Source organism: Lissotriton helveticus, chromosome 2_2 (genome assembly GCF_964261635.1).
Source record: "Lissotriton helveticus chromosome 2_2, aLisHel1.1, whole genome shotgun sequence".
Lineage (NCBI taxonomy): Eukaryota > Metazoa > Chordata > Amphibia > Caudata > Salamandridae > Lissotriton > Lissotriton helveticus.
The window spans coordinates 332488446-332506577 of NC_136060.1; positions in this window are offsets into that span (position 1 = coordinate 332488446).

Consider the following 18132-nt stretch of genomic DNA (forward strand, 5'->3'; position numbering starts at 1 on the left):
AATAAACTTTAATAATTATATAAAAATAAAATAAAAACATATATAAAAGATTTTGAATAAAATAACATTTTCTATATTTAACTAACACATAAAAGTATTAAAAAATAATAATACATACATTTAATAACAAAATTAAAACATTAGTAGTTAAAACAATTGATAGCGAAGGGGTAAAAATTACTATTCCCACTCCAAAGGGTGCAACAGTAGGGAAAGCGTTGGATAGCGTAGGAGTAAAAATTACTATTCCCACTCAAGAGGGTGCAACAGTAGGGAAAGTGTGGGATAGCGTAGGAGTAAAAATTACTATTCCCACTCCAGAGGGTGCAACAGTAGGGAAAGCATTGGATAGCGTAGGGGTAAAAATTACTATTCCCACTCCAAAGGGTGCAACAGTAGGGAAAGCGTTGGATAGCGTAGGAGTAAAAATTACTATTCCCACTCCAGAGGGTGCAACAGTAGGGAAAGCGTTGGATAGCATAGGAGTAAAAATTACTATTCCCACTCCAGAGGGTGCAACAGTAGGGAAAGCATTGGATAGCGTAGGGGTAAAAATTACTATTCCCACTCCAGTGAGTGCAACAGTAGGGAATGCGTTGGATAGCGTAGGGGTAAAAATTACTATTCCCACTCCAGAGAGTGCAACAGTAGGGAAAGCATTGGATAGCATATGGGTCAAAATTACTATTCCCACTCCAGTGAGTGCAACAGTAGGGAAAGCGCTGGATAGCGTATGGGTAAAAATTACTATTCCCACTCCAGAGGGTGCAACAGTAGGGAAAGCGTTGGATAGCATAGGAGTAAAAATTACTATTCCCACTCCAGAGGGTGCAACAGTAGGGAAAGCATTGGATAGCGTAGGGGTAAAAATTATTATTCCCACTCCAGTGAGTGCAACAGTAGGGAAAGCATTGGATAACGTAGGGGTAAAAATTACTATTCCCACTCCAGAGAGTGCAACAGTAGGGAAAGCGTTGGATAGCGTAGGGGTGAAAATTACTATTCCCACTCCACAGGGTACAACAGTAGAGAAAGCGCTGGAACCCAAAACAATAAAAAAAAAACTATCAAATTTTTTATTACATTTAATTTCCCATACAAACATAAATAATATATACATTTGAATATTTTATTATTAACAAAGATAATAAACAAATATATATTTACACATTATTTAACACTATAATATCCACCACACACCTAAAAATAAATACCCAATTACATTTAATATTTACTAATTATTTAATGATAATTATATTATTTTTTTACTTAATTATTTAAATATTTAATTGACAGATTTCACACCATATACACTTATAAACACCACAACACAAACCTACATTTATTTACACATTTACAATTAATAATTACTAATTAATTAATTGTAATTAATTTATAAAGTATTTAATAATCAATCAATAACAATTTAATTACTTCACACCATTTACACATATAAACTCCACTACACACACCTAAAATTAATTAAACAAATAACATAATTAATTAACATAATTAATTAATTAACATAATTATTTAATAATTGACTAATTGAAATTAATTAACAAATAATTATTAAATTAACACATTAATTAATCAATTAATTTTATATATTTAAATTACTTCCCACCCTATTCCCCTATAAACCCACAACCCGCTACGGAACTAATAACACAAAATTCAACATAATATACATTAATAACTATTAAAATTCAACAACATATATTAAAATGACAAACAATTCTCATTAAAAACACTAAAATACATGACATTATTAAAAAATCGATATTTTTGTAAACTATATTTTTGTAAACGATATTTATTACAACTATATTATAGTTGTCGATATTACTTACCTGTCTGTCGATATTCTGGTCAAACTATATTTTTGTTATCGATATTTCTTCAATTCGATATTTCTGCTGAGATATTTATGTCTGACGATATATCCCTGACGATATTCCTGCTCTGCACCTGTTTTTATAGAGTTCCTTGACTCCTCCTTGAAGTCGTATAGGAAACATTCCGTTTTCTGTACCGGCAGCGGAAGCTCAATTCTCTTTGAAGCTTTTTCAATAATGTCATGGAATCCTCCAATGTCCTGTGGTGTAGAGTTTGCTGGTGACGGTGATGGAGATGGAGTCGTAGGCAATATATATTGATCACATTTAACACTCACAGGAGTGTCTTGAAGAAGCTCTCCTTCCTCTGGCTGGTCTTTTCCATCACTCTCTACGAAATCATCCCTTATTGTGATAATTAGGGGAGATCGCAACTTTTGCACTGTAGGCGTAGGTTGAACTACCGGAAATTGGGTAGGAGCGCCTGAAGTATTTGAGGCAGGAGCATTAGCTTCAGGAAATCGATGATAATAGTCGTTGATCATGTGACTTAAGTCAGTCAATAGAGAAATAGGCATCGAGATGGACTCTTCCCTCTCCTCAGGATGCGGTTCTTCTTCCTCCTCATAGTCATATGATTGTTGGAACGACTCATATCTTTTACATTCGGCAACTGGACGATCTTTGAAAGAGTAAACCTCTTGAACTTCTTGGCACTCCTCTTCATCAGTCTCCTGACTCTTAATTCTGTAGCTGAGAAGGACCGTAAGCTACCCATGTTGATTCTTCATCCTCCGATTTCTGTAGATCCAGCAGATTTGATGGAGGAAGGGGAGAAATTTTTGTCCATGTAGTATATTCTGTAGAAATCTTGACCGTCGACGAGCCCGTCGACGGTTGAAAAGACCTTATAGAGATAAAAGTCTTCGACTTTGGTGATTTAAAAGCCGTCAACGATGCTCCCTTTGCTGAAATTGGAATAGTCGTCAACGGAGCCATCGTCGACGAGGTCGTCGACGTCGTTGGAATCGTCGACGAGGATGATGTTATTCTTCCCGTCGACAGAGTCGCCGATGAACCTTTCTTCGACGGCGTTGTCTTGGTCACTGCTGTCGACGTTGCTTTCGTCTCCGAGATTGTCCTCCTCGACGAAGTTGTCGTCGACGGTGTTGTCGACGTCTTCACAGAAGCAAGCAACAGAGACGCCACAGATTTCGTTAACAGAGCTGAAGACACTACCCTTGACTCTGAGGGTTTCTTCAGGGGAGTATTAGGGAGAGTGGACGAAGATGTTTATTTTCCTTTTGTTTTTTGCTTCTTAGGATCCACTGTTTCCTCTGAAGCAGAAGACTTCCTCTTTTTTGAAAATTGGCTAGTGGATTCTTCCTCTGAGTCTGAATCTGAGGTGGCATTCATTTTCTGAAGCCACAACAGCAGGCGTGCCTCTCTGTCCCTCAAAGTTTTTGCTGAAAAAGGTCCTGCAGTGTTTGCAGTCCTTAGCCACATGTTTGGGATGAAGACAATATAAACAGTCCTTGTGGGGGTCCTCAGAAAAGAGTCTGGCTTTCCCACAAGATCTGCAGGCACTGAAAAGCCTCTTTTTAGAGCTTCCAGCCATTTTCAGATACTAGATGAAACACAGTACCTTAAATCCAGTAGAAACTTTGAGTTGGAAAGGTCAAAGGTTCACTCAGGAACAGAACTGAGCAAGGCTTAGGGAGACTCCGTCTCACACAAAGGCGGTTGAAAATCTGAGGTAGGATTGGCTCTGCTGGGGAGTATGATGTTAGGGCTGGCAGCTGATTGGCTGAGTTTTAGACCAAATAATGATGAGGTCTGGTTACCAAATAATGTGATTTCCTATGGGATTTGCTATGCAGTTTTTTCTATAGTACTGCTGTGGTCATTCTGTTACCGTGAGACTCCCACCATGACGACGGGGCAGATACAAGCATGTGAATCTATGAAAGAATCAATACTGGAGAAGGAAGATCATGAAAACGCCAGCCTCGCTGGCGGCTTCGGTACCCAGGATAGAGAAAAAATATTGTGCACCAGAGTCTTCTCCTGCGTGTTTGATTGGGCCTCCATGTCCAGAATCAGTAGTGATTCAGGAGGCTCAGAGACAATCCAAAAATCCTGTCTAAACATCTGTAGCCCCCCGACAAAGAGTGAAGACGAATGGACGACGAATGGAGGGAAGCGCTTTGCAGTGATGGCAGCAACTTCCATAAGGGCTGCAAACGCTCTAGCTCTGATCAGTCGATACAACCGACAAATGTGGTCTGATATAGGGCCATTGTTGGATCACCTGCCAGCTGAAAAAAAAGAAGAAGTAGCCGCTATCTTACAAGACGGGGCTAGGGCGGTCTCTGAATCCATCGATATCGCTATCGACATTTCTTCGGTAGCGTTTCAGGAGCGGGAGATCTCAGAAGGCAAGGATGGCTTAAAGCCACTTCATTTAGACCGGAGATGCAAGCAAAAATTGTTAACATACCTTTCGATGGAGAGAATCTCTTCGGAAAGCATATAGACAATGCTCTCCAGGGAATCAAGGCTGACATGGACACAGCACGGGCGTTGGGGTTTCTTTGCCAGGGCAGATTCCAGTGCTTTCGGAAGAGAGGCTCTAGAGGCCAATACAACCAAAGGTCTTCGTACCGGTCCAACAGGTACCAGCCTTACAGTCAGCAAGGGTATTGCCAGTATACTAACAACCAACAGTATAGTTCCTCAAACCCCTCTTATCACAAACAATCCAGGGGAAAGAATACTGTGAGAGGAAAGGCCCAGCAATCCAATAGACCACAGTTGAAAATCCCAGGTGGCGGGTGCCACCTGGTCAGACATCGGCAACGACCATTATCTCTCTCTTTTCTCAACAATGGCTGTCGATAACAACAGACAGATGGGTACTGGATGTAATTCATCAAAGCCATACCCTGGAATTTTTACAGAAGCCCCCGAATCAACCACCTGTTCACAGACAGCAACAACATCTGTCAGCTCTCAAAGCAGAAGTATTATCTCTTATAGTAAAAGGGGCAATACAGGAAGTTCTGTTTCCTCAGCGAGGTAAAGGATTTTACTTACATTTCTTTCTGATAAAGAAAAAGCAGAAATCAAAATGAAGGCAGGTAATGGACCTGAGAGGTCTAAACCAATTCATCAAGAAAATTCCCTTTCATATGCTATCCCTTCAAGAAATACTCTTGCTCTTATGCAAAGGAGATTTTTTGGCATCGTTGGACCTCTTAGATGCCTAGTTCCACATTCTGATTCACATAAATCACAGGAACTACCTGCGTTACATAGTCGTAGGGCGCCACTACCAATTCAAAGTGTTGCCCTTTAGACTAACATCAGCTCCAGAAGAAGAGCAAACTCAAAAAATCTGAAATCTAGCATCAAATCTGCAATCAAAAAAGTACACTTCAGTGAGAATATTCAAGTCCTTGTTGGGGATGATGTCTTCCTGTATCCCATTGCTTCCAAATTGCAGACTGCACGAGGCCTCTACAGGAACTCCTAGACAATCAATGGATACAATCCCAGTGGTCCTTCGAAGATCGGGTCACCATTACTCGTCAGGTTCAAGAAGCCCTTTCATGGTGGAAGATCAGAAAACATTTAACAAAAGGCCTGCTATTCGAGCCTCAATGCCCCAATTACGTGATGATATCAGACGCCTCACTTCAAGGTTACGGAGCGCATCTTCAGGTCCTCGAAATACAAGGTCATTGGTAAGCCCACGAAGCTCAACTCCATATCAACATGTTAGAGCTGAAAGCAGTGTTCTTGGGTTTGCAAGCATTTCTCTCCAGGATACACGATTCTACAGTAATGGTCAGGACGTGATTACAATGACAATGTTCTACCTCTCGAAACAAGGAGATACAAGGTCAAAGCTTCTATCGACACAAGCACTGGAGATTTGGAGATGGCTACTACTTCACAACAACTATCTTCAAGTTCAACACATACCAGGGATAAACAACACAAGGGCGGATATCCTAAGCAGATCAGTCAGTGTTTTTCACGAGTGGGAGCTAGCTCAAAATCAACTCCTAAGAGTGTTTTGTCGGTGGGGCACACCATTGTTGGATCTGTTCGCAAACCAGCACAACTCAAAATGTAAACACTTTGCAAGCAGGTTCCCTCAGGCGGGATCATGGGGCAATGCACTGCATCTACGTTGGACGGGAATGTTCGAATATGCATTCCCTCTGATATTGAGAGTACTCCGGAAAATGAGATCAGAACCATGCCACTTAATTCTGATAGCCTCAGTTTGGCCAAGACAAGCTTGGTTCTTCGGAGCTTCTCCAGTTGTCAATAGCCATCAGAATTCAGTTTCCGCTATCTCAGTATCTGATCTCTATGAGCAAGGGACAAATTCTCCACCCAAATTTGACATCGCTGAATTTGTCAGCATGTAACCTCATGAACATGAATTCCGATCCTAAAACATCTCTCAAGAATGCCGGGATATACTTTCACAATCTCGAGTTATTTCAACAAATAAGACATATACAGCAAAATGGAAGAGATTTTTGCTAGTGGTGTGCATCTCAGGCTCTACATCCTTTTACCGCCTCCCAAGAGCAAATCCTCCCATACCCTTTGCATTTGGCCAAAGCAGGTCTCTCTCATACGTCACTAAAGGTGCACCTGGCAGCAATTTCAAGATATAGAAGGGTGCCTAATCAACCATCGCTTTGGTCAGAAAGAGTGATAAAAGAATTTCTCAACTGACTTTTTAGAGTGTTTCCCCAATTCAACACACTCTAATCACTTGGCACCTTAATACGGTTCTAACATAAGTAAAGGCCTAGCTCTATCCAGATCTAGTATCTCAAGATGGATAACTTCTGCCATTGCCATATGTCACGAGAAAGCTGGAAAACCTCTGCGTTCCAGAGTGCACGCTCATTCCACTGGAAAGATGGCAACTTCAGCAGCTATGTCCGCAGGAGTGTCACTTCCAGACATCTGCAGAGCGGCGACATGGAAAAACAAACACACCTTCACTAGACACTATTGTCTAGGCACTGCGTGGAAGGAGGATGCAGCAGTGGGACAAGCAGTTCTCCGACATTTATTTCAATAAGGAATTTTTCGAACTATATGTTTCTTTATCAAAGAATGGAAATATATATATATATATATATATATATATATATATATATATATATATATATATATATATATATATATATATATATATATATATATATATATATATATATATATATGTTCCCTCAAAGTGCCCTGTAGCATCGGGAAGGCACACTCGGTATTTGGCCATCCAGCTTTCAAGTTGCAGTCTTCCTTCTTGCTCCGTTTTGTATTTAATACTGCCAACGCGTTTCGAGGCCAGACGCCTCTTCATCCTGGGCACAGAAACACTCTTGAGACTTGCATAGTTGCATTCACCGGATTTATTCACAACCCAGCCCCGCCCTTTATGACGTGTGCTTCGTATCTTCTGTCATTGGTGCATTCTGGGGCAAGGAGTCCTTTATGCAAGATAGTTATTCTTTTAGTAAGTTCAAGTAGTGATTTCCGTAATTTTTCAAATTGTTTATATCCTTAAGTAGGTCACGGTGCTGTCAGGATGACTAATTCTGCATATAAATACCGTGCCGTTCGTTGTCTCGAACAGTTCAAGACCACAGCCTCACTCCAGCTTGAGAGAGCTTGTTCCCCGGCTGGCGATGGTGCTCTTCCCCGCGGCCAGGCTGCCGCGTATGTAAATGTTCCCTCAAAGTGCCCTGTAGCCTCGGGAAGGCACACTCGGTATTTGGCCATCCAGCTTTCAAGTTGCAGTCTTCCTTCTTGCTCCGTTTTGTATTTAATACTGCCAACGCGTTTCGAGGCCAGACGCCTCTTCATCCTGGGCACAGAAACACTCTTGAGACTTGCATAGTTGCATTCACCGGATTTATTCACAACCCAGCCCCGCCCTTTATGACGTGTGCTTCGTATCTTCTGTCATTGGTGCATTCTGGGGCAAGGAGTCCTTTATGCAAGATAGTTATTCTTTTAGTAAGTTCAAGTAGTGATTTCCGTAATTTTTCAAATTGTTTATATCCTTAAGTAGGTCACGGTGCTGTCAGGATGACTAATTCTGCATATAAATACCGTGCCGTTCGTTGTCTCGAACAGTTCAAGACCACAGCCTCACTCCAGCTTGAGAGAGCTTGTTCCCCGACTGGCGATGGTGCTCTTCCCCGCGGCCAGGCTGCCGCGTATGTAAATGTTCCCTCAAAGTGCCCTGTAGCATCGGGAAGGCACACTCGGTATTTGGCCATCCAGCTTTCAAGTTGCAGTCTTCCTTCTTGCTCCGTTTTGTATTTAATACTGCCAACGCGTTTCGAGGCCAGACGCCTCTTCATCCTGGACACAGAAACACTCTTGAGACTTGCATAGTTGCATTCACCGGATTTATTCACAACCCAGCCCCGCCCTTTATGACGTGTGCTTCGTATCTTCTGTCATTGGTGCATTCTGGGGCAAGGAGTCCTTTATGCAAGATAGTTATTCTTTTAGTAAGTTCAAGTAGTGATTTCCGTAATTTTTCAAATTGTTTATATCCTTAAGTAGGTCACGGTGCTGTCAGGATGACTAATTCTGCAAAGAAATACCGTGCTGTTCGTTGTCTCGAACAGTTCAAGACCACAGCCTCACTCCAGCTTGAGAGAGCTTGTTCCCCGGCTGGCGATGGTGCTCTTCCCCGCGGCCAGGCTGCCGCGTATGTAAATGTTCCCTCAAAGTGCCCTGTAGCATCGGGAAGGCACACTCGGTATTTGGCCATCCAGCTTTCAAGTTGCAGTCTTCCTTCTTGCTCCGTTTTGTATTTAATACTGCCAACGCGTTTCGAGGCCAGAAGCCTCTTCATCCTGGGCACAGAAACACTCTTGAGACTTGCATAGTTGCATTCACCGGATTTATTCACAACCCAGCCCCACCCTTTATGACGTGTGCTTCGTATCTTCTGTCATTGGTGCATTCTGGGGCAAGGAGTCCTTTATGTAAGATAGTTATTCTTTTAGTAATTTCAATTAGTGATTTCCGTAATTTTTCAAATTGTTTATATCCTTGAGTAGGTCACGGTGCTGTCAGGATGACTAATTCTGCATATAAATACCGTGCCGTTGGTTGTCTCGAACAGTTCAAGACCACAGCCTCACTCCAGCATGAGAGAGCTTGTTCCCCGGCTGGCGATGGTGCTCTTCCCCGCGGCCAGGCTGCGGCGTATGTAAATGTTCCCTCAAAGTGCCCTGTAGCATCGGGAAGGCACACTCGGTATTTGGCCATCCAGCTTTCAAGTTGCAGTCTTCCTTCTTGCTCCGTTTTGTATTTAATACTGCCAACGCGTTTCGAGGCCAGACGCCTCTTCATCCTGGGCACAGAAACACTCTTCTTGCATTCACCGGATTTATTCACAACCCAGCCCCGCCCTTTATGACGTGTGCTTCGTATCTTCTGTCATTGGTGCATTCTGGGGCAAGGAGTCCTTTATGCAAGATAGTTATTCTTTTAGTAAGTTCAAGTAGTGATTTCCGTAATTTTTCAAATTGTTTATATCCTTAAGTAGGTCACGTTGCTGTCAGGATGACTAATTCTGCATATAAATACCGTGCCGCTCGTTGTCTCGAACAGTTCAAGACCACAGCCTCACTCCAGCTTGAGAGAGCTTGTTCCCCGGCTGGCGATGGTGCTCTTCCCCGCGGCCAGGCTGCCGCGTATGTAAATGTTCCCTCAAAGTGCCCTGTAGCATCGGGAAGGCACACTCGGTATTTGGCCATCCAGCTTTCAAGTTGCAGTCTTCCTTCTTGCTCCGTTTTGTATTTAATACTGCCAACGGGTTTCGAGGCCAGACGCCTCTTCATCCTGGGCACAGAAACACTCTTGAGACTTGCATAGTTGCATTCACCGGATTTATTCAAAACCCAGCCCCGCCCTTTATGACGTGTGCTTCGTATCTTCTGTCATTGGTGCATTCTGGGGCAAGGAGTCCTTTATGCAAGATAGTTATTCTTTTAGTAAGTTCAAGTAGTGAGTTCCGTAATTTTTCAAATTGTTTATATCCTTAAGTATGTCACGGTGCTGTCAGGATGACTAATTCTGCATATAAATACCGTGCCGTTCGTTGTCTCGAGCAGTTCAAGACCACAGCCTCACTCCAGCTTGAGAGAGCTTGTTCCCCGGCTGGCGATGGTGCTCTTCCCCGCGGCCAGGCTGCCGCGTATGTAAATGTTCCCTCAAAGTGCCCTGTAGCATCGGGAAGGCACACTCGGTATTTGGCCATCCAGCTTTCAAGTTGCAGTCTTCCTTCTTGCTCCGTTTTGTATTTAATACTGCCAACGCGTTTCGAGGCCAGACGCCTCTTCATCCTGGGCACAGAAACACTCTTGAGACTTGCATAGTTGCATTCACCGGATTTATTCACAACCCAGCCCCGCCCTTTATGACGTGTGCTTCGTATCTTCTGTCATTGGTGCATTCTGGGGCAAGGAGTCCTTTATGCAAGATAGTTATTCTTTCAAGTTGCAGTCTTCCTTCTTGCTCCGTTTTGTATTTAATACTGCCAACGCGTTTCGAGGCCAGACGCCTCTTCATCCTGGGCACAGAAACACTCTTGAGACTTGCATAGTTTCATTCACCGGATTTATTCACAACCCAGCCCCGAAACCCAGCAACTTGAAAGCTGGATGGCCAAATACCGAGTGTGCCTTCCCGATGCTACAGGGCACTTTGAGGGAACATTTACATACGCGGCAGCCTGGCCGCGGGGAAGAGCACCATCGCCAGCCGGGGAACAAGCTCTCTCAAGCTGGAGTGAGGCTGTGGTCTTGAACTGTTCGAAACAACGAACGGCACGGTATTTATATGCAGAATTAGTCATCCTGACAGCACAGTGACCTACTTAAGGATATAAACAATTTTAAAAAATTACGGAAATCACTACTTGAACTCACTAAAAGAATAACTATCTTGCATGAAGGACTCCTTGCCCCGGAATGCACCAATGACAGAAGATACGAAGCACACGTCATAAAGGGCGGGGCTGGGTTGTGAATAAATCCGGTGAATGCAACTATGCAAGTCTCAAGAGTGTTTCTGTGCCCAGGATGAAGAGGCGTCTGGCCTCGAAATGCGTTGGCAGTATTAAATACAAAACGGAGCAAGAAGGAAGACTGCAACTTGAAAGCTGGATGGCCAAATACCGAGTGTGCCTTCCCGATGCTACAGGGCACTTTGAGGGAACATTTACATACGCGGCAGCCTGGCCGCGGGGAAGAGCACCATCGCCAGCCGGGGAACAAGCTCTCTCAAGCTGGAGTGAGGCTGTGGTCTTGAACTGTTCGAGACAACGAACGGCATGGTATTTATATGCAGAATTAGTCATCCTGACAGCATTGTGACCTACTTAAGGATATAAACAATTTGAAAAATTACGGAAATCACTACTTGAACTTACTAAAAGAATAACTATCTTTCATAAAGGACTCCTTGCCCCAGAATGCACCAATGACAGAAGATACGAAGCACACGTCATAAAGGGCGGGGCTGGGTTGTGAATAAATCCGGTGAATGCAACTATGCAAGTCTCAAGAGTGTTTCTGTGCCCAGGATGAAGAGGCGTCTGGCCTCGAAACGCGTTGGCAGTATTAAATACAAAACGGAGCAAGAAGGAAGACTGCAACTTGAAAGCTGGATGGCCAAATACCGAGTGTGCCTTCCCGAGGCTACAGGGCACTTTGAGGGAACATTTACATACGCGGCAGCCTGGCCGCGGGGAAGAGCCCCATCGCCAGCCGGGGAACAAGCTCTCTCAAGCTGGAGTGAGGCTGTGGTCTTGAACTGTTCGAGACAACGAACGGCACGGTATTTATATGCAGAATTAGTCATCCTGACAGCACCGTGACCTACTTAAGGATATAAACAATTTGAAAAATTACGGAAATCACTACTTGAACTTACTAAAAGAATAACTATCTTGCATAAAGGACTCCTTGCCCCAGAATGCACCAATGACAGAAGATACGAAGCACACGTCATAAAGGGCGGGGCTGGGTTGTGAATAAATCCGGTGAATGCAACTATGCAAGTCTCAAGAGTGTTTCTGTGCCCAGGATGAAGAGGCGTCTGGCCTCGAAACCCGTTGGCAGTATTAAATACAAAACGGAGCAAGAAGGAAGACTGCAACTTGAAAGCTGGATGGCCAAATACCGAGTGTGCCTTCCCGATGCTAGAGGGCACTTTGAGGGAACATATATATATATATATATGTAAACTATGCATTTTATAGTCCCCTTCTATGAATATTGTATTTCGTTCTGAATTTCTCCCATTGCCTGTTTATTAATAATGGATGGCGTCCTAATGTTTAGGAGCAGAGCCCAGAGATATTAAAAACGCAAATGGTTATGTGTACTGCTCTCTACTCTGATACAAGCATGTGAATCTATGAAAGAATCAATACAGGAGAAAAAACTAGTTACTTACCTGTACACTATGGTTCTCCAGTATTATCTTTCATAGATTCATATGCGACCCCGCCCACCTCCCCGTTTCTCAGGTAGAACATTTTACCTCTGGATATATCCTTGTCTCTCACTTGGGGCTGGAAATCTGAGGTAGGATGGCTCTGCTGGGGAGTGTGATGTCAATGCTGGCAGCTGATTGGCTGAGTTTTAGACCAAATAATGATGAGGTCTGGTTACCAAATTATGTTATTCCTTATGAGATTTGCTATGCAGTTTTTTCTATAGTACTGCTGTGGTCATTCTGTTACTGTGAGACTCCCACCATGACAACGGGGAAGATACCACCATGTGAATCTATGAATGACTATACTGGAGAACCATAGTGTACAGGTAAGTAACTAGTTTTTTCCTTATGCTGTGGATTTTGTTGAGTGTCAATCGGTAATGTCGATATGGTGGGCCTATTTACCATTAAACATAGGGCTGCCTTTAACTCTCCTTTGAGAGCATGGTAAAAATGCAAGAGCTGCTGCCTCATCAGTTGAAGTGGCTTCGGCTACCATTTGTTGGTAATTATCGATGTACACATTAAATCCATGCTACATTAAGGGGAAGTAACCCCAAATGGAATGACTGACTGAGTCTGCTTCTTACCAAAGATAGCAGTGAACTTTTGTAAAAATCTGACAGAATAGGAAAGCCATGGGCTCTGATTTAAAAAAAGAACAAGAGTCTTTGGTTCGCAGGATAATACATATGCTACTTTGGCTTGATCGGAAGAGAATTGCTAGAGTTTAGTGAGGAAATTCAAAAGAACATTGAGCTGTGAAAAACTGAAAGTTATGAGCTTTTCCCGAAACATTTTCAGGTAGAGCCATACACAAAGAGACAGAGGGTGGAGCCAAAGTAAGACCTGAAATTAATCTATTACCTCCAGTGTATAGTGAGAAAGCTGAGTGGATGGAGCAACCAGAGAAGCTCAGCCTCCACACAAAGATGTCGAGTTAACACATGATTCATTTGATCAAGTTAGAAAATATGCTCTTGCTGAGCAATTTCTATATCATCTCGTAACATAGGAATAGCTTGTGCCAATACCTGGAGCCAACTGACCTTGGAATCCATTTTGAATGGGTCTGGCAGTTTGTTGTGACTAGAGATCTAAAAGCTTTGAGGATGTCAAGGCGAATCCCTCCTCTTCCCCCAATAGGCCTGTTCATACCCTGCAGTTATCCTAAGGTCTGAGAAGAGGACCAGAATGCAAGGGGAATTGGGAATAGGGAACAAGAGAGTGAGAAAGACGGACATGTTCCTGCTTGTCCAAAGATGGGAAATCATCATCTGGAAGCTTATGGGTCAGTGCCCTGAACCATCATTCAAAGGGCCAGCAATTCTCCACCTGGGAAGAAAAAACACAATCATTAGAGGGAAACAGACCAAAGGATTAGAAATACCGGTACCACAGGAACAAGATCTTGACTTTCCCAGTGCAGAGACTGTAACTAACCACCGCAGTTGTTATTGCTTCAAAATGAAGCAGCATAACTTTAGGTCTGCCCGCTATTAAATTTGGTGGGCGGACTGCATTCTTGGCAGTAAGGAATGGTGACTGAGAATCCTTACCGCCAAGAAATAAATCAATCCCTATGTTTTTTATTAGTTTGTTTTACAGCCAAATGTGCCTCTAGAACACATTTGCACGGTTTGTGATGCGGAAGAAGAATCACATAATACTGGTTGCTACCATGCTTGATAGCAGTAATTTTGGATCGCATCCAAGGGAATTCAGGTTGTACCTTCAGGGGTCTCCAGTGTCCCAGTTCTGCGCAAGTCTCAAGTGTTCCAGTTCCAGTCCAGGTATTTTGTGTTGCACTCTGGGATTTGGCATCCTGTTTAATCCATTATGAAACCAGGGCTAAAAAGCCCTGAATGTAGCTTCAAGTAACCCAGTTCCCAGCATGAGTAATTCATTCAGTCAAGGAATTTTTTGTTGCACTCTGGGATCTGATGTCCTGTTGAATCCATTATAAACCGAGGACTACAAGGACCGAATGGAAAGCAAATAGGTGGGGATTTGCTCCTGACTCACTGAACTTGGATACTTTATAACTTTGGATTTAATTGTAATATTCTGTAATGCTTGTTACTAGCAAAGCAATGTGAGCTCCTATATTGCCTTACATTAACAGATATACACCTGGAGTTTATAATGATTTAACTTTACATTTTACCCTAAAGACTGAAGTGAACTTTTGTTTTCTGACAACTCACTTTTTCTGCAGTTGTTGTAACAAATGCATCTAAATAAACTGAAACCATAAAAAATGAAATGGGAACCCGCAGGAAAGGTTTTGCTTTCACTTAATAGTTTCAATCCCTCGTACATTCTGGAGCTAGAGTGTGTCTGAGTCTGAAGCTAGTCCTCTGAGCTGGTAAAACTGCACAAACATCACCGCACATGGCATCCTGCACAGGCCTCGAGAGAGAACAAAGGGGCTCGGCTTATCATAACAAGCGTTGGGTGGATTGTCAGGTTTTAAAAAGAGGCCTCGTGTAACAGACAGAATGTAGCATTGAAATGTACTATCAGAGGGCATCGCTGCAAGCACTTGTGGGAGATGTGTCAGAAACCCACGAGGCTGACAGGAGTCTGGAGGCATGCAGGCCTGGAAAACAACTGACAATAAGCGATTCTTCATGGCACCAAACGATTACAATGGCGAGCCTTTGATCTGGCCAGTCTCCTGTTGCCAATTGAACTTTGTCGCCATGCACTGTCATCCGCAAGGGAGCACTTTTGAATTAAGCAATCTACAGCAATTTGGCCTGGTCCGGCTTTGAAGTGCCAACATCAGTCAGACCAGAGCTGCAAGTTTGCTTTTTCATCGAAACATTTTTTTTCTGTGCCTTGTCTCTGGGATTGTGCAGGCCTGTCGCTGAGATAACTAAAGCAAGGAAGCGAGGCGTCAGGGGCATCAAAAGCCAAGCGGGCCTCTGTAATATCAACGTGAGCTATCATTAGGGCTTCAATGGGGCTTTTCATTAATGACCACTTCAAAGTCGGAGCGTTTAATGACATTTAGCCTGGCTAATTTACGCTATTGGAAAAGTACTGCCAGACAGGCATGGAGGACCTGAAAATCCTGGGAATGGGAAAAATTGTTCTGTTTTCAGTATTGAAAGTGCAAGCGAGGCGGCTCGTATTGTTTTTATTTGGGAAACAAATGACATTGCGCAAACGTTAGGGGAACTAGGTCAGGATGAATAGGATGGGGCCGAAAACAATTGGATAGTCTTTGACCCCAAAAATACCCTGCTGTCCCACAACAATATAGTAACTACTCTCATGTCATCCCACAAAAAAAAACAACACCCTTTCGGAAAATGTCAAAAATAGTCAATATGTTACAAAGTCTAATGATCCCTTTAAAAACATATGGAAAGGGAGAAATCATACTGATTGTTGTGAACCAGAATAGTCATTAACAATACTTTCCAAGCAAAAAAAAAACGGATCACTATTTGCATTTCCGAAATTTACTGGAAAGCTCGCCCATTTTGAAGTGTGGAAAAGAAGTATATTTTAGGGAGTAACGAAATATGTCAACCACAGAAAAAAATAAACATTATTTCACTTCAGAGTCACTAGGGCGCAACCTCAGAGTTCTCAAGTTTCTCATTTCAATAGAAGTTCTTGCTTTGCAAGCAAGGACCTAAAGTCCTGCTTTTCTCGTTATAAAATAAGGACTAAAAGTAGAAAAATGTAAAGAAACAACCTAGATTTGATGAAATTGGGATGCATAGACATTTGAAATTTAGGAGCTCTACAGCCTTTCTGGTCAGGGTCGTTCCATTCCATTTAAAGTTCAATGTCCTTCTATGCATCAAAGAAGGTATTACATGTATACATTCTCAGGTGTCAAACTGGCCAATGTCAAGAATGGAGAAATTGTCATGCCCGACATTTAGTCCAAAGCACAGTGGATTCATGGATTTGCAGTTTTTTCTTTTAACATTGTTTGGAGCATAGCATACAAACTATTTGCGGATCGAAATCCAGAACCAGATAACAGTGTCAGACATGGCATGAATCTACTTGGAAGCATATGTCCCTTGTGCCTTTTCAGTTCATTAGCGCTACTGAAAGAAGACAATATGGGAACCGGAGTCACTTCCAAAAGTGATCTATGGTTTTCAGTGAAGAGAGATGGAGGCCTTACCTAAATGTCAGAAGGATATCCTTAAATGACTATTAAATATAGTTGGCACAAACCTTCCCCAAATATAGAATACAAGTCTAAAATGAACACACTGTTTGTCACAACAGGGACACAAACAATGTTTACCACATGAAATGATACGCTCCCAAAAATCAACCATGTAGAAACTGTTCTGCTTTTTATTTTTCTTAGCTCAATAGAGTAGAAAATCAACAAGCATGTCCGTTTCCAACCCCGGAACCCCTCATCCCAGCCTCCCCCACCTCCCCCAAATACAAAGCTCTGCCTACAAGCCTGGGAGGGAAACCTACTAGCCACGGGCAGGAATGGCATAAAACCACTTAGCAAACCACAAATTTCAGAGAACTAGTCACATCTGCGTTTTATCAGCTTTTTCCGGATCGTATTGCAGCAAACAATTGTCTACAGATCGGTAGACAGCTGAGACTATAAAGCGCTGAATGACTGGGAAAGGGCTGGAGATAAAAAGCAGCACATGCGTCGTCTCCGAGTAATGAAAGCAACCTGCGGCCAGCGCCCTGGCGCTTTAGCTCCAAGTAGCAGGCGGAGGAAGGCTTTCATTTGCCTCTTCAGGGGGGGGCACGCAGAATACGGTGTGCGGTCACTCAATACCGCTCTAATCACTGCAGCCGCATACCTAGGCCTGATTGGTGCGGAGCTCAAAAACAAGAGGGGCGGAGTCCGGTAGCTGTCCAGCTGGGTTAAACACTCATATGGGCCATACATTAAATGAATTGTAAAGAAAGGGAAGAGCATTTCTCGTTTGTTCTTGTGAGTTCTTTCGTGTCTAGGGATATAGGATGTGGCGTAACGGCCTCAGATTTCGACATTGGAGTTGGGGATCCAGGGGGCATATTACCAAGGGCCATTATCGCCGATTTAGCGGGACTTTTCCCCGCTAATGCGGCGATAATTTTATCGCCCTATTACCAAGCTGTCGCTACCAACAGATAGCGACAGCTTGTAGGCGATAGCGGGCATGTAGGGGCCCACTTTGCATGTCAGCGCTAATTATCGCTAATGACATGCAAAGTGGGCGTGCCAAAATGTCAGCGACTGAAAACAGTCGCTGCAATCGCTATCGCCTATGATCAACACAGGCGTAGTTTTGGAAATATTCGCGCTAAGCGCGAATATCTCCAAAAGCTAACACCTTCCCTGATCAGTTCTTTTTTATTTATTTATTTATTTATTTATTTTTATTTCAAAGTATTTTATTTAAAAAAAAGTTCTTTTTATATACAGTACAGTGGTGATGCATGAGGGCAATACAGGTGATTATAAGCGTCATAGTGGTCACATAAGGCGTGTCGGTAGGCATGGCTGGTCGGAGGTAGTTCTGATCTACAATCGGCCGGTTGGCGCATCCATTTTCAGAAGCGGCTGTATGGCCCTCGAAGAAGAGGAAAGAGAAGAGTGAGACAGAAGGGAGGAAGGAGGAGAAGAGAAAGGGGGGGGGACAGAGCCGGTATGGTGGGCGTTCGGTGCCAAGTCTCCAGTGCTAGTAATAGGGGGGTCGGGTGGGTTATTTACCGGGGCTTGTGTAGCCCCAGA